The sequence below is a fragment of the Caretta caretta genome, chromosome 4 (assembly GCF_965140235.1).
Source record: "Caretta caretta isolate rCarCar2 chromosome 4, rCarCar1.hap1, whole genome shotgun sequence".
NCBI classification, from domain to species: Eukaryota; Metazoa; Chordata; order Testudines; family Cheloniidae; genus Caretta; species Caretta caretta.
This window is the reverse complement of record NC_134209.1, coordinates 96,152,697-96,179,188: the sequence shown is the minus strand read 5'-3', so window position 1 is coordinate 96,179,188 and position 26,492 is coordinate 96,152,697. Positions and strand designations below refer to the sequence as shown.

Sequence of the window (26,492 nt, the reverse complement as noted above, 5' to 3'; positions counted from 1 at the left end):
CTATATGCATGAAAGCACCTCCTCAGTTTTGCGAATGGTGCCCAAGTTTCCTTGCAACTCTAGCCTGAAAAACAAACATTTTGTTTCAGAAATGTTGAATGGCTCATGTTGATAATTAAAAAAACAAAACACGTTTGTATCAAAACATGCCAAGATCAACACACAATGTGTTGAGTGTTTTGGTCAGCCCAAATCTGCATATTTTGCTAAAAGAAGTTTCAGACAAAAAAAAATTAGCACAGATGTAGTCCCTACATCTGTCCTACCTGTGGCCCGACACTCCCAAGAGTTCCCCCTCCTAATGGCTGTGACATAACACCAAATGTGAGCTATAAATTTTCATTTTAAAACTATTTCTATCCTTTGCATTTCCAAACAGCCTTTATCCTTTAAATCAATGAATCCTGCCTTGTTTGTTTCTCTCCCTGCACAGCAAATAATATAGCACCAGAGGACTCAACTTAATTGGGTGATAACTTTGAAGTCTAAAGATGTTTCCAAAACAGAAATTCTGCACTCTCATCAATTAAAGGTAATTACAGTCCAGAGTCATGGTTAATATTCTGCAAGAGACATTCCATTCTTAGCACTATTTTTCACCCCTTTTAACTTGGACAAGATTGCTTTCAGGCTGAAATTTCTCATACATAGTCTCAGCCTAAAGGGTCCATTGAAAGTTTTAAGAAAATTGAACAAGATACCAATGAGTGATAAGGCTATGGAAAATGTACACATTTCTGGTTTGTTAAAATCATTCTTATAGCTCAGAGATAGCTTGTTTTAGTTCCTACTGACATGCATTTCTTTTCATTGAATATTTAACTGCAGATGACGGTGGATCTGGACTAAAATGATATAGTTAAAGTTAATCTGCTCCCAACTGTACATTCAGAGCAAGAGAACTGAGATTCAGTCTTTCATGCCTACAGTATGTAGTTATCATTCAGAGTGTGTACATACACACACTCTCTCTCTCTCTCTAACTAGTTTAGACAGCTTAAAACATGGAACCAGAAGGATTTCAGCATTTTAAAATCTAAAGGTACTCCATAGTTTCCTCAGACGTGCACTATGAGCTTGTAGATCTTATATCAAGTTAGGAAAAGGGGAATTTCATAAGTTCTAACATTGGGAGCTCCCTTAAGGCATTAGGGGAAAGGATGTTGCAAGCACAAATATGTGCATCAGCATGGGCCACTTGGGAATGTAACCTGCAGAGAAATTAAAGAGTCCTTTTATATGCGGCTGAGATCAATGGGACCCATTGGAATGGTTATTACCTCATCTGGCATCTCACTCACCTTATGCTCAACAAACTGAAATCCTTAAATCCACAACTAGACAGGGATGAGAACAATGTGGCCCTCAGTGAAACTCTAAAATGGTTATTCAGTGGAAAGAGGAAACACAAGATGTACCCTGAAGTTCCTGATAAAAGGAAGGGAAAATCATGACCTTTCATGGTTGGAAAGCACTTGTAAGAGGAGCTAAAGGGAAGTGGAATGGGGATCCCCCAGGTTCATAGTTATCCAAGACTTTTGGGTGCCTGTGTAAACCATACCTATACTAAGAGGCAGAGTGGCCTAATGACTAGGACACTACATAGGACTCAGGAGAGCCAAGTTCTACTCTTGGCTTTGCCACAAGCCTCCTAGGTGAGCTTAAGCAAGTCACTTCATTGCTCTGGACGAACCTTGGTTTCCCCATCTGTAAGATGGGGACAATACTGACTTCCTTTGTAAAGTACTTTGAGATCTTCTGATGAAAAGTGCTGTATAAAAGCTAGGAATTATTATTAACTGAGAATCTTTTGACATTCTCACATTTCTAATTACAAATTGTAGTAGAGGTTTGCAAGGGAAGATTGAAGGTTGTGTGCACACCTTAAATGAGAACTAGGGTTACAATACATGGAGGTTTCAGAGTAACAGCCGTGTTAGTTCGCAAAAAGAAAAGGAGTACTTGTGGCACCTTAGAGACTAACAAATTTATTTGAGCATAAGCTTTCGTATCCGATGTATCTGATGAAGTGAGCTGTAGCTCACGAAAGCTTATGCTCAAATAAATTGGTTAGTCTCTAAGGTGCCACAAGTACTCCTTTTCTTTTTGCGAATACATGGAGGGTTACTAAATCACAATAAAATGTAAGAGCACAGTCCTATAGTCATCACATACAAATTTCTCCTGGACTTCAGTGGGAGTTGTATACACGTAAAAGGACTGCAAGGACTGAGCCCTAAAAAAGTTATTTCCATATTTGCATCATTACCTGTCTTTTTACTATATAAATGTAGAAATATATATGACATTCATTATGGATTCAGTTCTTAACTATTTCATGTTTTCTTCTTGGCCTCACAAAAATACCTGCAAAGTCTGTTCCACTGAATTCTGCATACTTGAGTAGACCTAGGTGAACAGTGACAGAATATTCTCAGAGTGTTCACTGAGGCCAAACTAATGCCCTTTTGAGCTTGCTGTCCAAAAACATTCAAGCAAATCAGTTTTGTACACACAGGGCCCAGTTTACACCATGAGCAGAGGCTTATGCACCACTTAAGACCTGTTTTGAAGTCTTAAATGGGACTTGTTTAGTGCATAAGCCTTGTGTGGGCCCTAGAAAGCAAAGTTTCCACTCACACATTCCAGCATTCACTGCAAGTGGTAAAAAGAAAAGGAGGACTTGTGGCACCTTAGAGACTAACAAATTTATTTGAGCATAAGCTTTTGTAAGCTACAGCTCATTTTATCAGAGGCATGTATGAGCTGTAGCTCACGAAAGCTTATGCTCAAATAAATTTGTTAGTCTCTAAGGTGTCACAAGTCCTCCTTTTGTTTTTGCGGATACAGACTAACACAGCTGCTACTCTGAAAACTGAAAGCGATGTATTTCATATGGGATAGAACACTACTTTGCAAGCATAGGGGGCAGAGTTCTCAAAACTCTGAAGCAGAGCACTGTTACAAAGGCAATTATAAGCCACGCAAGTATCTGCCCTTACACTTTGCCAATATGACTGCCCACATTCCCTTTTGCTTTGTGTCAGTGACCATGGGGATGAGAGAGAATTAGAGAACATTAAGTGCAGAGAACTTTATATATTTTATATAGTAACATTGTCTGATGCTTCAGGGAACCAGTGTTCCCAAATATTGAATCACCCACTGGCAAGGTTCCTTCCCCACTCTGAACTCTAGGATACAGATGTGGGGACCTGCATGAAAAACCCCCTAATCTTATTTTTACCAGCTTAGGTTAAAACTTCCCCAAGGTACAAACTATTTTACCTTTTGTCCCTGTACCTTATTGCTGCCGCCACCGAGCGTCTAACAAAAACAACAGGGAAAGAGTCCACTTGGAGCTTCCCCTAAAATCCCCCCCAAGCCCTACACTCCCTTTCCTGGGGAAGACTTGATAAAAATCCTCACCAATTTGCATAGGTGAACACAAACACAAACCCTTGGATCTTAAGAGTAATGAAAAAGCAATCAGGTTCTTAAAAGAAGAATTTTAATTGAAGAAAAGGTAAAAGAATCACCTCTGTAAAATGAGGATGGTATATACCTTACAGGGTAATCAGATTCAAAACACAGAGAATCCCTCTAGGCAAAACCTTAAGTTACAAAAAGACACAAAAACAGGAATATACATTCCATTCAGCACAACTTATTTTATCAGCCATTTAAACAAAACAGAATCTAACACATATCTAACTAGATTGCTTACTAACTCTTTACAGGAGTTCTGACCTGCATTCCTGCTCTGGTCCCGGCAAAAGCAACACACAGACAGAGACAACCCTTTGTCCCGTTCCCCCCCCCCCCCCAGCTTTGAAAGTATCTTGTCTCCTCGTTGGTCATTTTGGTCAGGTGCCAGCAAGGTTATCTTAGCTTCTTAACCCTTTACAGGTGAAAGGGTTTTTCCCTCTGGCCAGGAGGGATTTAAAGGTGTTTACCCTTCCCTTTATATTTATGACACCCACACACACAATTATTTTACATGAATATGACAAAAGTAAATTTAAATTCATACTCTGCATCCATCCAAAGATATTTTAGCCACATTTCTTCAAGATTTAACATTTTATAAGACTCCTTCATCCTGATCTTCTGCTACTTCTTAAACTATGATGGCTGTCAGATTTGTAGATTTAAAGATCAAATCATCTAGTCTGATCACCTGTATAACACACCATAAAATTTTCACTCAGTGATTCCCGCATTAAGCCTATAACTTCTGGTTGAGCTACAGCTTATCTGTAGAAAGATATCGAGTCTTGATTTAAAGACTTCAAGCAACAGAGAATCCACGACATCCCTAGGTAAGTTGTTGTGATGGTTAATAACTCTCACTATTAAAACAGCATCTTATTTTTAGCCTGAAAGTCTAGCTTCGTCTTCCAGCCATTGGCTCTTGTTATGCCTTTATCTTCTAAATGAAAAAGCTCTCTACTCTCAGAAGTCTGTTCCCTACGAAAGTACTTGTAGACTGTGATCCAGTCACCTCTGAAACTTTTCTTTCTTAAACTAACTAGATTTATTTTCTTTAGACTGAGATGCACAGACCGAGATATGCACAATGCTTAACAAACATGTTAAAAATGAGAAGTTCCCTGCACCTGAGGAGCTTGCCATTTTAATTAGCCAGATGAAACCAAAGAATGAACAGACTGATGTAGCTAAAGGAAGGGAGAAGAAAAAAGAAAACAAAAGAAAAAAAGGTAAGGATTCTTGGAAGACCATCATTTTCCCACAGAACTCAGATCCTTCATTTAAATTTTTGTACTAAGTTCATCTTATTTATTTTTTAAATAAAGACTGGGCCGCAAGTGTAGGTAGTAACTAAGCAGAAATTAGTGATCATGCAAAGAACCAAAATCAGTGTGTTTTAAGGAGGAATATTAAGGAGGATGCTTCACTTCAAGCAAAGAGGCGGCTATTCCCGGTATAGTGACAGCTGTGAAAGAAGGCACTGTCCCAATCTAAAGAGGTGGAGACAAAGGAAGCATTAAGTAGAGCATACTAGAGACTGCACAGAGCTTGAGGGGGAAGCAGGAGGAAACGAGAGCCAAAATGTAGGCAAGGGACAGACATGAAGATCTGTGAAGATGAGGACAAGTCTCTCATATTTCACAGATATATGGAATTATTCACTACACAGTGGAAGAGCTTTGCCTGATATATTAGAAATAATCAGGCTTAAAACAATGGACTCAGCTATAACCAATATCCAATATTTGCTATCCCAACACATTAAATATTTATTGCAGATGGGGAATAATAAATTCATAACATTTACATTGCATAAAATCTCTTTCAAAAAGTCTCCCATTTTACGGAGCAGCAGAAAAAATATTCTGCCCCAATTACTATATTACAGGCTATATTTACATCTGATATTTTTGAAGATGGCAGGTGCTTTCTTGTCTCAGTTCCATTAAATTCCTTTGTGATGCATTACACTGCTAGATGGAGAGGAAAACAGGCCATCTGCACCAGCTTATTAACTAGAAATGCAGTTTCATTATTGGCTAAAATAAGTTGTTAAATATTTTTCTTTTCTTCCTCACAAGAATCTTTGAGAGTAATGGAGGCTGTCAGTGGAGATAACAGCACAGTAACTTGCTTTTGGCAACAAACTGGGAAGATGAGATTGTCAAAAGAAATACATGAAAAAGCTTACTAGCACCCATTCTCCACAATGATATTGTTGTACATCCCAAAACCTATGTATAGCATGTAATTAAGGGACAGATTCCAGCACCTTTACTCATGTTGAGTAGCACCTTAATTGACAAGTAGTCCTACTGATTTCTTACCTTAAGAATGGCCTGTTATATTTTAACAGGTCTACTCACAAAGGTACTACTCAGCATGAATGAGAGTGGCAGAAACTGACACTGCACATGCAATGTTATTTAAATATGCTAAATACCAATCCCAGATGCCAGCATAAATCTAGAGACTAATTTCCTGGGACTGTTTAACTAATAAATCTTCATTTAGACAACTGAAATATATAACTTGTTTTGTGTCTCATGAAAGCTTGAGAGCTCCTTGCTTCCCAGCAGCAGTAGACAACATGGCCTAATTCCCACGTGGTATAATTGAACAAAGCTCCACTAAAGCCATTGAGGTATGCTAATTTTCACCAGCTGAAGATCTGGTCCCAGGTGTTTACAGAATATAGAACAACCTTTAAAATTAGAGAGATGAGTGAGGTAATATTCTGTGATCAACACAGCTACAACACTGCATACTATATTTAAAAGTGACTGGTCAAGACAATGTCATGGCCCACAATTCTTGAACCCCGGACCAAGGGTGTCATCCCACTCTAACCATCTATCCAACAGCTTGCTGGCATCAGCTAGAACTGGGACTCCTTCAAGTCCAGCTCAGACAGGGATCTCCACCACTGGGCCCCTATTGGTGAAACACTGGCGCCCTGATTGCTGCTTCCCCTACTTAAACTACAGGAAGGAACAGGAATTTATCTATAGAACTGAGCTCCACCCTGCTTAGGACTACTCACCCAGTGCTAACAGCCCTTGTCTCCAGATCTTGACCTCCTTATTTCCTGATATCTGACTTTTAGTTCCTTACCTTGGGATTCTGAACCCCAGTTGGTGTGGGAAACTACCCCACACACACTATAAGCCTAGCTGCCCACATTCCAGCCCTGACAGACACTAGAAAACAATTACGGGTTAATATTCATACACCAGTTTCAAAGTATTCTTCATTAAAAAAGTAGGAAATAACCTCTGGCAGGGGCTTAGATGACCTAAGGGGTCTTTGTCATCTCTAATTTCAATAACTCTGTATTTACTTGTGCCATGCTCAATACACTAAGTATACATTACTTCTATCCATTCTCAAAAATAAGATGTAATTAACGTGCCGCTGTTCTTGAGTTTCTCATTTCAGTAAGAATGTGTTCATAACAAAGACATACATGATAAACTCAAATTTGCACACTCATGCAGAAGTGATTAGAACCACAAGAATTATTCTTTTGTAAATATGCTCTATTGGTTTTCATTCATGCAAAAAAGAGCTTATAAACCATTTTTCAATATATTCAGTCCCAAGATGTCAAAGATCAAAGGGTTGTTAAAATATATTAAATTAAAGCTCCAAGAGTGAAACTATTAGAACACTATTTGTGCATGTAGAGTATCAGGGAATTAAGAAAAACATTATTTTCTTTTAAGTGCCATATATAGTTTATTCCTCATTTACAATAATTGGGTAATTTTTATAGCACCATTATAGAAACTCCAATTGACCAACACTTGTGTAGGTCAAATTATTACTAAACTGTAATGGTACATCAAATAGGCATTTTAAGAAAAATCATTATTATGCTAGCCAAAAACCTTTTGTGTTGTATTGATTTCAAAGTGCACATTTAGCAATGTAATTCTGCTGATCTGCTCAGTTACACTGGCATTCCAGATGAAAGTGTGTTTGGATACTGAAGCCCAATACAACTTCTCTCATAAAAATCAATGTTGAAAATTCACAGGAAAGAGTGTTAGTTTAAAAAATTATATCTTGATTTGGTTTTGTTTAAAGTATAGTTCTATTCTGAAGAGTGATTGTAAACCTGGAATAGTCGGACCTTGTGTTCATTGATTTAATAGAATCCATATGAAATGTTCTTAGTTTATTAATGAAAACTATTTTTTCCCTAATTTCCAGCCCTTGCAAACTTTATCCATGGATCTGATGATCATGCTGGGGTCTTTCCTTATCATGTATCACCACCTCCAACAAGGTACTGCAGGGCAAATTAGACTCTCAGTTAAGTTTGAAAGTTTAACTTAGATATTTAGACTTTAAAACAAACCGGCAGCCTTGATGCAGTAGGTAAAGCAAGAGATAGCAAAATTACTGTGATAGACATGAATAATCCTACTTTTGTATGACATCATTAAAATAATTTGCTCATCAGCCAAAAAAAAGTGTAGCCACCTTAAGGCCAAGCATTTTAATAAAAATGTCATCCTGACAGTATTTGTATTCACAATTATATTGTGTCTTTGTTTCCTTCCTGTCTATGCAATGGCTCTCATGTTGGAGGCCTCTCCTCTACAGAGTCCCCCACAATTCAGTCCTTAGGTCTTACTATCCTCTGTAGGTTTCTGCTTACTTTGTCTCTGATTCTAACATAACTACCAAATTCATATGGAAGATATGCAGCTCTATTTCTTGATTTACCTTCTCTGCTTGTTTTGATAAAAACCGAGCTACTAAATGAGATGATTTTCCTTGGAAACTCCTTTCCATAGTGAGAGAGACTGTGGAGGCAGGCAGCATCTCAGGTGAATGTCACATCTTAAAATGGCAGTAACTGCAGTCTGCGACTGTAACCACCACCTCATCTCCCCATTCTTTATCTATGTTGGGTATTATAAGTAACAGCACACTAAGCACCACAGTGGTCTGTACTGCCTGCCAACTCTTACCTCCCTAAAAGAGTGAGTCGTATGTTGCATAGCCCCTGCACCTCCAATGGGCCCTGTTTATTATTCTACACCCCTCAGCCACAGCTTTGATAAAAATATATGCATTAGAACCTCAACCATTTATCTGCAGTTTTTACCTTCTAGGCATATTTCCCAACAAGCCAAACTGGTAACATACAGCCAGTCCTTCACTGAATTAAGATGCTGCCCTCTGTGGCTATTGCCATGGCTCAGCATGTATCTGCTTGGCGTGTATTGGAGGGGGACTCAGGCTATAGGACACATGATGAATGGCTTCTATTTAAGAACTTTTGCCTAGCTGAGTCATGCTTAGTCTGACCTGACTAAGATTCCACAACAACTCCAGCACCCCGGAAGCATCTGAAAATATTGCCTGGCTACACCACTGCAATTCAAGCCCTTTTCTGGGCATGCAAATGACTATTTGTACCTATGTAACTTTTACACAATGTTGGGGTTTGGTGTGTACTGAGATGTGGGGCATTTTACATCGCTTGCTCATCCAAGATCAGTTTAACCCTCAGGTTTTGCAGAGCAGCCAATAGCCGAGAAAAATAGTGCCAATCCACATGAAAAAATGTGGGTGTGATGGGACAAGTCTGTAAGTCAGGTTCCAAACCCACCCAAGAAAATTATACAGTATTGTAAACCCCTTCACAAGATGTTGTGGCAGAGAACTCTATCTGTAAGCATAGGTCCTACAGCTTTAGTTGTTCATAGGTCATATCTGACAAATATAAGAAACTAATAATATTATACTATATTTTCCCCCTTAACTGGTACTGTAGGGTCAAAACTGTAAAAAGCAACGTATAGTACTGTTATATCAGCTAAATAACAGTAAGTCAAAGTAGTACGAAAGCAGTAAAATTCTGGGCAGAGTGCCCATCTGAACATAAGCAAGGGGAAAGACAGATTTCATTTAAAGCACTGAAAGAAGTACCCTTGCTCAAAACAGAGACACCGTAAGTTACAATCTTTCAGAATTTAACCCTTCTCTGGGGTTTGGTTGTGTGTTCAGAATGATTTCAAAGTGAAACAAAAGGCAGCTGGGGGAAAAGGATTTTAAATAAGAATTGTTTAGTCCAACGCTTGGTCCTCTCTCGCTCCCTAGACAGCCAATCCCATCTCCCAGGTGAATCAACAAGCCACCTGTGACAGTGAATCAGCAAGACACATCTTACATTTTCCAACAGGAGCACCACCTGATAACAGGGTGGGTTTTTCAGATACAGACAGCTTGTTGCAGAGAGGAATCTAAAAATGGCAGTACACTGAATCCTCCTGAGAAGAAAAGAAAAAGACTAAGCTGGAAACACAACACGACTGTGTTTATCCCAATGTTCGCAAAAAGAAAAGGAGTACTTGTGGCACCTTAGAGACTAACCAATTTATTTGAGCATGAGCTTTCGTGAGCTACAGCTCACTTCTCAGGAAAGCTCATGCTCAAATAAATTGGTTAGTCTCTAAGGTGCCACAAGTACTCCTTTTCTTTTTGCGAATACAGACTAACACGGCTGTTACTCTGAAACCTATCCCAATGTTGTCCTCCAGTGTGAAAGAATACATTTTTCCCTTGCTTATAAGATTTATGGTGGTTATTTTTTGGTCTGAACTGAATACTAGAAATAATTCAGTAGTATTTGATAAATGATTCATTAGAAATCTTATGGATACATCAGAACAAACCAGCCATTTTCATGAGCTCTTTCTTGAATCTCAAAAGAAATAGTCTTGGGTAGGATAATCTCTTTTTTTTTTTTAATTTCAGAGTTACAATTAAAAAGAAAAATCAAATGCAGTCACCAAACAAATAAGAAAGCACACACAACTAAAGTTTCCAGGTTACCACCACTGTAAGATATACTGTAAGAACATTAGGCCGATATTAAAATGTTGTAGTTCTACTCCTTATCAAAACACCAAGAAGCCCTTGCAGAATGCTAAATGAGGGGGGCCGGAGGGGGGGAATTCCCAGCCCTCTTGAGGTATGCCAACTAAAGACCTGACTTTCAATCAATCATTTTATATTGAAATTTACCTCATTGCACACTACACTCGCAGCCAGATGTGTGTCCCTGGAGCATCCAACACTGACTCAGACTTCAGGCCCCTAAGGACTTTGTCTAGACATTGAAGATCCCTGGCTTGTACACCATTTTATGCTACGTTTACATTATCCAAGTCAGAGATAAAGGGGTTGGGGAGTGTGGAGAACGTTCTTCTCAACACCTCAAAAGGCAAAGAATTTGATTCACAAGTGGAATGCCTAAGTGTCTGTGAAAGTCTGAATGAAGAAAGGTAAGCACAAAATATGCAAGATTTGTATGAAGTTGAGATCACATACGATGTCTAAATATCCACCAGAGAAAAGTGTCTAAGCCTCAAGTTTTTGGGAGCGGGGAGACAGATACATACAATTTGAGCTTAACCATATTTTTATTGGCTCCAAAAATACAAAACCAAAGAAACAGGTGAGTGAAATCAAGGCTAATTGAAATATAGATCTGTACATCATGAGTGTACTACCTGGTTAATGTTTGTAAGGCACTTTGAAGATGAGAAGTGCTGTTTCAGTGCAAGCTATTACTTGAAGTGGAAGTCTTTACCTTCCTGAGAATTTAGATGACCCAGTGGTAGCATATAAAACTAGAAACAGCAAAGGACTCTGAAAGACCACTGATCTGAAAAAACAGTCTTCTTGAGCAGTGCACAGCTATTTTAGTGAAAGGGATGTCATTCCAGTTGAGGAGAAATTAGTCAGTCAAACACCATTCAAGGAGTAGTGACATGTGAATGTTGATGTGAACTGAGGATAAACTAACAGAAAACATGGCTTTAAAAAAAAAAGGAACCAGTGCTTTTTTTAAAAAGTTTTATGGATATCAGAAAAGACTAGAAAAATAACTAGATTTAGGTAATTAAAGGATAGATTTGTAAAGCAGTTCATGTTGTTGATGGATTTCCAATTCAGCACATTTATTTTGCATTATAGAAGCACCTGGAGCCCCCACAATGATTAGAGGCCCATTGCAAACTGTACCAACACAAGGGCTGTGTCTTCAGTGGCTTCACCAGGAAAAAATGGTGCTTTCTTAACAAGTTAGAATCCTAGTGAAGACAAAGGAGTTTACAGTTTTCACAGAAATGCTACTATGCATTAAAAGGTTCATTTTTGACCTATAGCTGTGCACAAAGTCTGCATGCAAACAAGCCCTTAGCATCAGTTCCCTAGTTTTTGTCTTGGCTTCTCTTCTTCAGCGCTCATGATATCTGACAGATCGGTATCTTTTCATTTTAAGCTGTTTAATGTAAGGTCAGTAATAAATAAGGTTACCTCCATCCTACAATTTGATCACAGCTGAGGCCCTGACTTCACATTTATTACACAAACCTGATGGGCAGACACTTGCCATGTTGTCTCCTGTTATGTATTAAGTTCAGCAAAGGAGTACCATATCTATATTCAGCTTGTTTCTTATGTAGGTGCACTGCTCCCTATTCCACTTCCCTATAAACACTCACCCAGAGGCTGCCAAATTTTTGTCTTCAGAAAGAACTAGCTAAAAGTGGAAGACCAATTCTCTCCCTCAGTAACAGTACAGGTAGAGAATATCAAAAGTCACTAACCAGTATAGAATATAACAATGAAGACTTGTGTCCTTCAATATTACACCAGTAACTTAAACTATACATGAAAGTGACCCATATGAGAAGTTTGGTTATCAACCTTCCAAAAAAGTGAAGTGTGTGTGTTTTAAGGGGGGGGGGGGGGGGGGAGAGGGGAAAAGGGAGTTAAGGAATTTTTCACAACCATGGCATTTTTTCCTTCTTTACTGAAGGGCTTTCAAACAACAGAGTCCACATTTCATGGTAATTGTGCCATTCAGGCACTTAGGATACTGCCACAGCTAGAAAGATGGGAAATCAGAGTTATATTATATTTATATATAAATTTTCTCTTCATTCTACATGACGGAATTTGATTTTAAATTTTTAAAAATCTAAGAAAATACACACAAAAACTGTGTTAAAGATCAGCTCAAGATTGCAAACACTCAAAAGTTAGAATATGTCAAAATAAAAGGTAGCTTGTGCAACCTTAGTTTGGCTGCCTTGTGTGTACACATTATGATACAGTATTGAATTACATGATCACATACTATTTCCTGTCCCCCCCCCCCCCGGACTCCTGCCTCATTTGGTTCACAGGATGGACCTGCTCTGGGGTTGTGTACCAAAGGCTACTGTTGTCTGTAGGACCCCCTTCCTCATTAGTGGCGGACATTGGAAGATACGTAATGAATGAGGCTGAGAATCACAGGAAGATAAAGGATGGTCTCATGGTTATGCAGCTGCATATTGCCTTGAAGAATTGGATTCTATCCCTGCCTCTGCCACAGAGTTCTTGTGTAATCCTAGACAACTGACTTAAATCAAACTTTTCAAAGGTGGTCACTAATGGTTGTAGGTTGGGCTGATAAGAATTCAGCTGCAGGATGTGGTCAGAGAAGTAACTGCAGCTTAGAGCAGGGGTGGGCAAACTTTTTGGCCCAAGGGACACATCGGGATGCAAAACTGCATGGAGGGCCGGATAGGGAAGGCTGTGCCTCCCCAAACAGCCTGGCCCCTACCCCCTATCTGCCCCTCCCACTTCCCACCCCTGCCTGTCCCCTCGAAACCCCCGACCCATCCAACCCCCCCTGCTCCCTATCCCCTGACCGCCCCATCCAAACCTCTGCCCTATCCCACCGCCCCCTGTTCCCCGTCCCCTGACCGCCCCCCACCGAACCTCCGCCCCATCCAACCGCCCCGTTCCCTGTGCCCTGACTGCCCCCCGGGACTCCCTGCCCCTTATCCAGCCCCCTAGCCCGCTTACCATGTCGCTCAGAGCAGCATGTGTGGCCGTCGCGCCACCTGGCCAGAGCCAGATGCGCTGCCCTGCATAAGCAGGCAGCCCCGCTGCTCAGAGCGCTGCCCACACAGCGGCGTAACTGCGGGGGTTGGGGGACATCAGGGGAGGCGCTGGGGGCTAGCCTCCCGGGCCAGGAGCTCAGGGGCCGGGCAGGACGGTCCCGCAGGCTGGATGTGGACCGCAGGCCGTAGTTTGCCCACCTCTGACTTAGAGACTGTAAGAGAAATTGTTTTCTGGGTGATCTTAACAGGTCCATGCAAGTGCAGGAGGACATCCTTATCCAGGGGTTCTCAAACTGGGGGTCGGGGCCCCTCAGGGGGTCACAAGGTTAATACATGGGGGGGTCATGAGCTGTCAGCCTCCACCCCAAATCTCACTTTGCATCCAGCATTTATAATGGTGTTAAATATATTTTTTAAAAGTGTTTTTAATTTATAAGGGGGGGTCACTCTCAAAGGTTTGCTATGTGAAAGGAGTCACCAGTACAAAAGTTTGAGAACTACTGTCCTTATCCCAGGAGTAGGCAGTGTGCCAAAACCACTTGGCACACCACCAACATAAACTGAGTAAGGCAACCTTTATGCTAACCACAGTTTGTGAATTTGGCAGTAATGGAAGACAGCGCAGCAAAGCTGTGGTTACATGAAATGCAGACCATGATTCATGCAAAAGGAACCGATTAGCCAATGACAGTAATGATTGTTTGTCTAATAGACACATGGATCTTTGTTGATTGTCAAATAGCTGTAAATAAAAGTTGTACTCTTTTGGTAGCTTGTTGGAGTTCTGTTGGACAGGTTACCCCACTCTGACTCTGATCAGCAGAGCTCCAGTGTTTTGTAACCTCACTTCTTCAATAAAGAACTGTTTATTACCTGCCAAGACTTCATAGTCTGTCTTGGATCAAGTATCAGGAGGTAGCCATGTTAGTCTGTATCCACAAAAAAAAAAACAAGGAGTCCAGTGGCACCTTAAAAACTAACAAATTTATTTGAGCATAAGCTTTTGTGGGTAAAAAGAATCTGAAGAAGTGAGATATTTACCCACAAAAGCTTATGGTCAAATAAATCTGTTAGTCTTTAAGGTGCCACCAGACTCCTTGTTGTCTTGGATCAGGCGGTAGCAGGTGGAAACCCTTGGGAAATATTATCACTTAGGGTCACTATACAGCCTTGCCTTCCTAACAACGATGTGTTCCTTATTTTCTGGTGCCCAACTTGATACTGTGACACTTTCTCAGGGCACCCAGGGCAGAGAGTCACCTTGTTGCCACCTGCCTCCAGCAGAAGGAATCTTTCCTCTGCCACTTGGGTGTTAGCTCCCTAACACAACCAACCTGTCAGCCACTCAAGCACTCTCCTCTGGGTTATGCCAGCCATGCAGGTCAATAATAGAAGCACTGCAGTCCCTAGGTCCCCTCAAAGTATCCCTCTGTGGTGTCCAGCCCCTGATCACTGGATACCCACAGAAATCCCAGATCCTGTTCTCATAGGAACAGTATACCTCAGTTTCCCAGTTTTTCCTTAGACCACCACTCCTATCACACACACAGCACTTGCATTCAATTATAGTAAAACAAAATTTATTTAAGAATAGAGATTCAAATGGAAACAAAAAGAAAAGGAGTACTTGTGGTACCTTAGAGACTAACCAATTTATTTGAGCATAAGCTTTCGTGAGCTACAGCTCACTTCATCGGATGCATAAAAGTGGAAAATGCAGTGAGGATGTTTTTATACACACAGACCATGACAAAATGGGTGTTTATCACTTCAAAAGGTTTTCTCCCCCCCACCCCACTCTCCTGCTGACAATAGCTTATCTAAAGTGATCACTTTCCTTACAATGTGTATGATCATCAAGTTGGGCCATTTCCAGCACAACTAACACGGCTGCTACTCTGAAACCTGTCAAATGGAAACAAGTGAGAGTAAAGAAAAGTGGTTGCATACAAAACAAAAACCATAAAATGCAAACTATAGCCTATGCTTACTAATAGTTACTTTTCTTATCTAAGGAAGTAGATTCTCACCCCAAAGTTCAGTCTTTTGCAGTGCTTGCTAGCCCCAAGGATCTAGGGCCCAGACTTTCTTGAATCATCCCTGCTCATCAAGGTACCTCCTCAGTGAATGGTTCCGGTGTGTCTTTCTCCAACCTGTGATATACTGAATCAGTCTTTTGTCTTTATTCACAGACAGGGTGATCCCCTCACTATCACATAATTCCTTCCAAGTGGTTTCAATATTTATAGTTTGTCTTTGATTGTTTTCCATTGACTTTTCTGCGTTGGTGAACAGGTGGACAATTGAGCAATACATTACACAATCAGCTAGCCTAGGAGGGGTGACAACTCCCTCCCGCTGTACTGAGCCACCACTGAGACACATTCTTTGAGGACTCACTTTCCCTTCTAGGCCATAAAGGCATAATTTTCAGTATACAGAGTAGCAGCCATGTAATTGGTTAGTCTCTAAGGTGCCACAAGTACTCCTTTTCTATTTTCAGTATAGCTACTCATACATACATCTCACAATGATTAGGGGAGAGGGATAGCTCAGTGGTTTGAGCATTGGCCTGCTAAACCCAGGGTTGTGAGCTCAATCCTTGAGGGGGCCATTTAGGGATCTGGGACAAAAATTGGAGATTGGTCTTGCTTTGAGCAAGCGGATGGACTACATGACCTCCTGAGGTCCCTTCCAACCATGATATTCTGTGAGTATTGATAAGTTACAATTTTTCAGTAGAAACCTCACATGCTGCCCTACATACCATGGTAGCAACGTATTAGATGTCATGAGTTTGTCAGCTCTGAGCCAGGCATTGCTTGGAAAGAACAGTAAACCCTTTCCCAGTTGGCAACAAGCCGCCTCTGGGTCACAGATACCTTGGGATCTGATTTGCAGAGCTGCTGAGCACTCAGAGCTGCAACTGAAGTCAAGGGGAGATGTGCTTTGAACACAGTGCTATATAATGAAAAGTCAGGTCCTGCTTGTCTCAAATTGGGCACCCAAAATTAGTAGATATGCTGGTGATGGTGGGGGGGTTGTTGTTTTTTATCATAGCATCTGGGAGCCCCAATCATGGACCAAAACCCTATGGTGCCAGGCACTGTGCTGACACAGAACAAAAAGATGGTTCTTGCCCCTAAAGAGCTTACAATCTAAGTATCAGACATTAGGCAATGGGCTGATGCAGACAGACAGCAGTACGAGGAAACAGTGAGACAATATTGCTCAGCATGAGGCGCAGTGGTTTCAGCAGACCAGCAGCCTAACCATAATCTAAACCTCGGACTGCCAGAAGCCGAGACTGGACCATTCAATAAATTGCCCTGTTCTGTTCACTCACTCTGGGGCACCTGGCATTGGCCACTGCTGGAAGACAGGATACTGGGCTAGATAGACAATTGGTCTGAACCAGTATGGCCATTCTTACACAGTGTCTTTCTCATAACGAGTAACACAAAATGCACAAAAAGTCTTTTACAGTCTAAACAATATGTACACATACTAGTGATATTGTGCAGGTTACATGATGTCATGGAGGCAGCAACTGAAAATACGGTAGAGCACAGAGGCCAAATTTGGAGTAGAATGAGCACATCAAAACAGACTCAGAAATTTGGATTTGATTGCCTTATGAGAGGGTAAGGAACAAAAGAAACTAAAATAGACAATCCCGTTTCAGAAGATTTTTAACCTTGCAACTAACAACTCTGCATCAAGGTGAAGATTTGCACACAACAAAATAATAACCAATTAATTCCATTTCTCTCCTTGGGGTAAGCAGATTTTGAGCAAAACAGAAGTCCAACTTCAAAAAGCAGTCCAGCTTTAAGGGAATTTAAGATATACAGCAAACAATTCTGTTTCAAGTAACAATCAAATCATAGGAGCAAACAATCCTGCCGTGCTTTTACTCAGTGTAAAACTAAACTGAGCAAATACTCTCTCTTAATGTAAAACAGACCACCATTGACTTTAAGCACCTAATCCAAAGCTTTTTGAAGAACTGGATAAAAAATAACAATTTAAATAAAAGTTGATGAGCTAGATTCTGAATTTAAGAAGTAATGCTATGGCCATTTTGGCTTTGAGCTTAGAGTGAGAGATTTTTCTACGCCTGGATTTTGTCAGAATATCTAGTACTCTTTGGGTACTGTACAAATAGCTTAATTATGTTGGATCAAACAGAGCAAATGGAAATTAAAATTTTTGCATGTCAGTCTGTTCCCACTTTAACTGTCAACTTCAACCTCACAGTGTGTAACTGACAAGATACTATTGGGAGTCTGATAAAACTAAATGGTTACAAGTCACACATTTAGTGATATACCTCAAGGTGGAAACTTGGAGCCCAGTCCTGCATGCACTGAAGTCAACAGGAGTTTACTCTTGACTTCACTTGGCATAGGTACAGGCCCTTAGAAAGTAATTTATATCCTCTGTGGGGAAAGTGGTTTTTAAGAACACAGTATGAAATCTCTTTTTGGAGCTAACATTTACAGAAGCTTTCCTCTCTAAGATCCCAAGTGAGGCAGTTGGATGTTTCCTCTTTCTTTAGGATAGTAAGGTGACTATAAAAGAGAATTATTAAAACCCTAACTTGTTTGAGAAAGCAAAAGTGACTGCTACAGCTATTATTTGGGGGCAAGGACAGCCTGATGGTTTCTGACAGAACATTTCCCCAGTCCCCTTCCCAGAGACAGGTGAAACTGACATGAATGATGCATGGTAACAGTTAGGGGCTTATTCCTTCACCCGTTTACTTTCCTGGTCCTTCTTGCACGAACAGAGAGCAACAATACCCGAAGTCCGAAGGTACAAACAATTTGGTGTTTATTGGGGTGAAGTTCCAGCAAGCATAATTCCAGTTTCCTTCCTTAGTGTCCCCCTTCCCAGCTCTGACACCACAGAGCCTTATCTGTGTCCCTGTTCCCTTTCCCCCCACCAGCAAAACATGATTCCAATTTCCCCACCTCCATTCCCTGTTCCCATTCCCCCCTTACTTCCTGATTGACTGCAAACTACATAGTAAAACTTGAGTTCTGCTTAGCTATACCTTAACCAATCATTTTACTGAAATTTAACTAACCAATCCTAACACATTGTAACATGATTATTTAACCAATTATATCCCACCACCTTAATTAGTTTACACCCAGCAAAATTAATTATACAGCAGACAGAAACAATCACAGAACCACAGAGATTATACAGATAAACAATAGGGAAATGGGGACTACAATGATAGAACACCACAGAAATGAGCATTTCACATCCCAACTATTGATAAGTGAGTTCTTGTCAGACAGGATGCTATCAAACTAAGTTTCCTTTTACATCCTCTAGGTTCTTCCCTTTCTCTGGAGGTGACAGGAATTCAATCCTGTCCTGATAGTGCCTAACAGCCCAATATCACCTTATTTCAATGTGACTAGTTTGGAATGTGAGGATGTGACCGTTCCCTTCCCAGCTTATGGCTGCCTTTGCAGCTTATCCAAAGATCTTAGCCTAAGAACAGGGCCTCAGACTGTCACAGTAAGAGAAGGCCCTTACACCAGCAGATAGTGATTTTGATTCTCTCTTTTATACCTCTATAACTAGCTAAGTGATAAGAATACATCTAAATTCTTAGAGTACAGGCCTTTACAGACAGGCTTGAATATCTATAATCTAACAAGAAAAGGAGTACTAGTGGCACCGTAGAGACTAACTCACATCCGATGAAGTGAGCTGTAGCTCACGAAAGCTTATGCTCAAACCTGAAAACCTCTTACAATTTCACATATGCCGTGTTGTTGTAGCCATATTGGTCCCAGGATAATTAGAGGGGTACGGTGGGTGAGGTAATATCTATTATTGGACCAGCTTCTGTTGGAGAGAGAGACAAGCTTTTGAGCTTACACAGAGCTCTTCTTCAGGTCTAGAAAACTTACTCAGAGCATCACTGCTAAATGCAAGGTGGAACAAATTGTCTAGCATAAGTGGTTCATAAGTGGTTCATATATTTCATCAACATTGCCAAATCCATTAATTTCATCCTCACCCATAGCAATCGCTCATTCAACTGCAAACACTTTGTCCAAACCATGGAAACAGCCCTGGGTACCAGGATGGCTCCTCAATATGCAAACCTCTTCTTGGGTAACCTTGAAGAATTTCTGGACAAATGCATCATAAAAATCAATGATATACCTTAGATACATTGATGATATTTTCCTCCTCTAGACAGATGACGTAAACTCTCTCATGGGATTTCCACCACCCATCCATTAAACTCTCTGTGGAGCACTCCCACACCAGCATCCTGGACACCACAATCAGCTTCAGCAATGGAGCCTTATAGACAACTATAAAAAAGAAACCCGCAGATCACCTCACCTACCTTCACAGATCCAGGAACCACCCCAAGAAATCTGTTGTCTACAGCCAGGCACTCAGATACCACATAATAAGCTCAAAGGAGAAAGTCCAGGATATACACCTAAAACAAATTAAAGCCACCTTCACCAAACAAGGACACTCCACCAGAGAAGTGGATCACATCATGAAATGGGCCACCCAAATACCCCAACAGAACTTGCTTCAATATAGAAATAAGATGGCTTTTGACCGCACACTCCTCGCTTGTCACATACCAGCCCACACCGAAACTCATACAAGGCATTATCAAACAATTACAACCCATTCTCAATGGGGACCACATCCTGAAACAAAGCTTTCCTAAACCCCCTCTTCTGCCCGTTAAACAACCCCCCAACATATCCAAGCTCATAATCAGAAGCAAATTCCCCACAGACCAGGACATACCAACTACAAGTGGCACCAGACCCTGCCAGAACAATGTATGCAAAACCTGTAAACATATCTCCACTGCTATGGTGATCAACACCCCGGCCCCCAACACACCTTTCAAGATCCATGGATCCTACACATGCCTATCACAACATGTGTACCACATTCAGTGCACTAAATGCCCCAGCAACAACCACGTGGGTGAAACTCTACTCTCAAAGGAATTCGCACAGAAAAATGATAAAAGACAAGCACCATATCATGTGTCGATGAAAACTTCTCACAAAGTGATCACTCTATCTGACCTCTCTATCCCCATCCTCAAAAGAAACCTGCACAACACTTTCTGAAAACAAGCCTGGGAGCTTAAATTCATAACTTTGTTAGACACTAAGACTCATGGAGTGACTAGAGAAACTGGATTTATGTCTTACTATAACAATCTATAGCACACTAACCACCCCACCCCAGGTTTTCCCCCACCTATATCTGGAGAACGTGTTAATAGGTCACTTCACCTTGAATGATTCCTTGAAATGTGTTAACTACATATGCTAAACAACCTGTTCCACCATGTAATAGCTGTGACACTGACATTTCCCAGACCTAAAGAAGAGCTCTATGTAAGCTCAAAAACTTGTCTCTCACCAATAAAAGTTGGTCCAATAAAAGATATTACCTCACTCACTGTTTCACGTATCAGTTAACAAGAAATCAAGACTATTTAAAGCACCTATATTTGGATTATGGCTAGCACATGAAGATCACATTTACACCACCACCATTTTAGCTTATTACTATGATATTCCAGCTCTTTGAATCAAAGTCACATTTATGCCTCATTAAATAAAGTCTATAACTACTGCCAAATACCAAGATACCGTCAACATTTATATAATCTGCATCTGGTGCATAATTATAGGGATTTATAGAGAAGGACTCGTTTAAAATTGTGCATTTATATTTTCAGCTCCCTCATGAGAAGGTGAAAAGTAGACACTCTTATCTGCATATAATTTGTAGGTAAAAAAAAAAGTGCTAAACTCCTACGTACTTTCGACCCTGGAATACAAGGAATTCTTCCACCCATTTTATCTCTTCACAGGCCCCAGGCACAATCTGAAGCCTCAGGTTCCCAGTGCCTGACCTTTCAAGGGATTCTAGGGAGCCTTTCTATTGACTGCCATTGGATTTGGCTCAGAACCATGTTTAGCAAGGACTGGAGGGGATGAGAGCATTAACAGCTGTGCTAGACACCACAGTCCTGGAACGAGGACAGATTAGAACCCACTCCTGTCCTATTCTGCACACCAGCAGGCAAAACTGGGCAAGTGCAAGAAAGGAAGACAGTACACAGCAACATCCTGTACAAAGGATGTAGTAAAAACTGCCACTGTGCATTATATAATAAGCATTATTCATTACAGTTTTATTACAAAATTAAACAAACTATCAAATTTTTAAAATGTGAAGAAATCCAAAGATGGAGATTGTCAACTGCAATGTTCAGTTATCCTTTTGTTGGTACATTTAATTAGACCTATTAGTAACCTACACTGATAAACTAATGATACCCATTCAGCTGAACAGAAATACTATTGAACAGCAATGGTTCTGCAAGGAAACAGAAAGATACAGAAGGGGGACAAATATGTTCTCGTTCAATTTATGCACATCTACTTTGTACTCTGATGTGTGAACATTTTAAGTGTATCTCCTGGTGCATGCACACATACGCCAGCATGAAGTGTCTGTATAAGTAATAAAAATATAAAATCTGGCCCAAATACTGGTCTTATTGAAGTCAAGGATAAGAGTCCATGGGACAAGCTTTGGCTCTGCATATATAATACAGTGAATTTCTAACAGCAGAATACTCTGAGGCAAGTATACACAATTAAAAACTGTGGTATAAATCAAGGGGGAAAAACATGAAGAAAATAAGGCAGAAAATCAGCACTACTGCCAGTGATGTGAAAACATAGGCCATTATATTCTCCCCTATCTTTTTTAAATCCTTCCCAGAATATGAATGCTTCAAAAACCACCACAATATCAGGTTGTGAATGCACATCTTGGTTATGCCTGGCATAGCATTCACAGAGGCTATGTCTACACTACAGTTTATGTCAGCATAACTTATATCACTCAGAGGGGTGAATAAACCACCCCCCGAGCAACATAAATTACACCGACATAAGCGACAGTGTTGACTACGTTGGCAGGAGAGCTTCTCCTGCTGCAGTTCGCAGGGGCTATAGTAGTTAAGTGGACAAGAGAGCTCCATCCCATTGCTCTGAGAGGGCTACATTAGAGAGCTTACAGTGGCGCAGCTGCAGCAGAGTGTGTGTGTAAGGCTACACGCAAACTGATCAAGCTCTCTTGCATAATATTAGATGTTTGGGAGATTTCTCAGTGCTACCAATTACACAGAACAATGAAGCGGAGGGTTTCCTATTTAACTGCAAGCAGCATACGGAGTTTACAGGTCAACTGACTCATTAACAACATGGAGGCCTTTCCTTAGGTTTTTGCAAAAGCCTCCCCCCCAAAAAATAAATTAAAAAAGTGTGTTTATGTAGCACCACAAGAGCTTCAAAGGAATTTCTCATTTACACACTCATAGACAATCTTCCAAACCTAAAATATTGTTGTTTCACATGAGCTGTTCATTGTAAATAGACTTGGCAGAATTAAAAAAAAAATGAAATGTTGACATTGAAATTATTTTTTCTATTTTTATCAATTTAAATTTTCAGAGTTGTGCAAAATTATGGGTTTTAAGCATTTATGTATTTCAATTTTCACAGTTGTGGGAAATTATGGTGGGGTGTCAATTATTTAGTGACAGTAGACACTGAGATTCAAAAAGTTAAAGCCTTATAACCATTAAAAACACAAAATTGTCCACATCATTGTCAAAATATACAATGTAAATAGTGTGAAATCAAACTCTAGTATGCTCTCAGGCAGCATTTTTCTTATTTTGTCTATCTGTAAATTTCAGCTATCTATGGAAATAGTTTGTGCATGTATGGTGAAATCAACGTTTATTGGCATTTACCAATAAAATCTCATCTGTCCAACCCTAATTGTAAGGCATTGCTTCTTGACCCGTGTTATTTTTCTTATCTGGGGAGGATCTAAACAAAACAAAAACAAAAAAACCCACACACTGGGCATTTAACATTTGAAATAGTATTCAGTTACAGCTGCCAGGCATCACTTTGGGCAATATTTAAATATTCTGCCTAGCAGCTGTTTTGTTTTGTTTTTAAATATAACTTTTCAAGTCAGAGCCAGACTAAAAAGTCACTGGGTCTAAAAAGGAAAGACTATTCAATGAATAGGCTTTTTCTCCTCCAGACTTTTACTCGTTCTAAATTTTTTTTAGATCTGTAAGAAAATGTTAGCCTTTCTGCACAGCTTCCCATACCTATAGCAGAGTTAATGAGTGTTCTTTGCTTGAAGATATCTTTTCAAATGGCAGCCACCCAACCGGTGGGGGAAGGGAGGGAGAAAAATCACCAGTGAAACTTTAAGTAGAAGAAATCAACCCATTCACAGCATAAGGATAGGTTCAGGATTTCAGAAAAGGTTATTTAGAAAATGCGGGGGAAGCTAGACACTATAACCTAATTTCTATTAATAGTTATTTGCCAACTGTAATTTTCAGTAATCTCTCAGATGTATGCCATTCGAAGAATAATTATATTATTGAGTACGGCACAGTAGTAGCAAGTGAGATCTTTCATTTAGCATTGGATAAATAACCTTAATCCTTGTTGTAAAAGCAGTCAGTTAAGTGAAGGACAGGGAGTAAAATCTTCAAAAGCTCCTAAATGACTAGGAATGACTAAGTTGCATTTTCATAAGTGATTTAGGGCCACTGACTTTAAATGAGACTTCAGCTCCTAGGTGCCTACATCACTTTTAAAATGTGATTTAGGCTCTTAAATCATTTAAGATCAGATTTGTAAAGGTATTTAGAGATCTAAAGATGCAAGATCTAAAGATCTAAAGACATCTAGTGGGATTCTCAGCATCTTTAGGTACCTAAATATCTTTTAAAATCTAGCCCTTAGCACTTTTGAAAATTTTACCCATATTTTAATTAATATTAAAGACTCATGAACTCAGTGACTTACATTTGCCACGTGTAGCTTCTTTTATCCAAAGATATCCCAAAGCAATTTAAAACTGTTACAAACAGTATACAGGGACCACTTCACGCAGTACAGATATGCAGCCACCTCAGGAGTAATACAACACCAGTTGAAAAGTACACAGCATCCTAAAGAACAGGAAGTGAGGGATACTTTACCAAATTAAAACTGGATGGAGGTGTTATTTGGTCAGCAGAAAAATAACTTCCTTACCTGGAAGGTGGCCAGGATACTGATGTTGATGACACTGCTACATTTGTGCAGCCTTCTTTAGCGACCAGAAGCATGCAAAATCCCAATTTAATATACCTCATCTGAGCTAAATATCAGCTATTCCGGTAGCACATTCCCCCCTTAATAAATAATTATAAATAATGGTGTAAGTGCTGACAATGTGCACCATGTCACTGCCCATGGTTCAATACGGACTCAGACGGAAGAGTTTCCACATGTAGACTCACCGAACGGCTATTTACTTGGAAAAGATTAATGACTAACTGGCAGAACTGCTGGCCCAAAGAGAAGTCATAAGCTATTAACTCCTGTCGGTGATTCATTCCCCTGGAAATGCTCCAGACAAAAAATAAATTCTAAAAAAAAAAAAAAATTAGGTGTTATTTGCTTTGAAATTAGCAAAAAATGTTGAGTCTTTCCTGTGAAGCTGCTGTTGTTTCACAGCTTGTCAGAAATAGTTATACCAGTATAACTATTGACCACAACTATTTCTTGTGCACATAAGCCCCTTCCGATTTCCTCATTAACCAGGACCTTAAGAGTTAGGTTTTTGTACTCTCCACTCTGAGTCTTCCTTTAAGAGCTATGGATAAGTTTCAGGGCCTCTTTGTTTGGAGTCAAGATCTGATTAAATGGGCTGTAGTCCACAAAAGCTTATGCTCAAATAAATTTGTTAGTCTCTAAGGTGCCACAAGTACTCCTGTTCTTTTTACGGATACAGACTAACAGGGCTGCTACTCTGAAACCTCTCATGAGTAAGTTATACATTTCATCCATTTAAAATGGATTTTGGTTCTCTCTCACTAATAACTTCTCTAATCCTGCAAAATATATCTTCCCTACATGCCACTTCCCAGTACTAACCGGCTTTCTATACTGTGAAAGTTATTACACTAAGAGATTTCCTACTACGTGGCAGCAAGAATGAGCTTTTGCTGTGCAAATTACTTGCCTCTTTCCTCACTTCTAATCCCTCTCAAAATAAAGACGACTCCTCTCCTCACACTAGATACACCACGATTTTCAATGAGCACAGAAACATCCCTACCTACCCACCATCTAGCAACTCAGCCTCACACTTCCTGCTTACATCTTCTCAGCTGCTAACCCCTCGTCTCAACTCAGAGCTACTCTTGCTTCTATCCCAGGTCCTTCCTAACTCTGGCCACAACACAGTATGGACAGCCTCCACCTGCCTTCACATTAAAGAAGCAGTCAGAAACCAGCAGATGTCAAATTGACAATACAATATGCAGATCATCTATTAGCCAAAATGGTCAGGGATGCAACCCCTTGTTCTGAGTGTCCCTAAACCTCAGACTTCCAGAAGCTGGGACTGGATGACAGGAGATGGATCACTCAATAAATTGCCCTCTGTTCATTCCCTCTGCATCATCTGGCACTAGCCGCTGTCAAAAGACAGGATACTGGGCTAGACGAACCGTTGGTCTGACCCAGTATGGCTGTTCTTATATTCTTAAAGTGGGTGTATCCAATAGCTGGAAGTTGGGTGGGTCAGGAGTTGCACCATCCCAGAGGCTCAGTAGTCAGAAACCCTCACTGAGGCAATAAACCACCAAAACTCTGTGGAAATGCTTTTTCAAGTGTTTCCATCTGCAAATTAATTAAGTTCTGAAGAGTTAAGATGCTGTGAAGCTCCTTAGCCTATACCTTACCCCTCTCACAGTAAGACACTATTCAGTGAAAGCTCAGTAACAGAGTTTGTACACCGTTTATATGTATTTCTTCATTGTTCTTGTTTTAATTGTTCCCTGTTTTTACCAATTTCTAAGAGCAACACCAAGACACTTCAATAAGGTCTTTTGAAGCAGTCCAGATCCAAAATTCCTCTTTTTACTCTGCCGATGGTAAACCTGAGTCCAGT

The 26,492-nt window shown here is 40.2% G+C and overlaps 1 long non-coding RNA gene across 1 annotated transcript in view; it reads right to left on the bottom strand.

The window, feature by feature from the left end:
- LOC142071777 (uncharacterized) overlaps positions 1–24,786 on the bottom strand; it is a 141,740-nt gene extending 116,954 nt beyond the window's left edge. The window contains exons 1-2 of the long non-coding RNA XR_012667971.1: positions 24,587–24,786; positions 24,356–24,501 (exon numbers count right to left, since the gene is read on the bottom strand). This is a non-coding gene — a long non-coding RNA (uncharacterized LOC142071777). The remainder of the gene's footprint in view (positions 1–24,355; positions 24,502–24,586) is intronic.
- Positions 24,787–26,492: the final 1,706 nt, after the last annotated feature.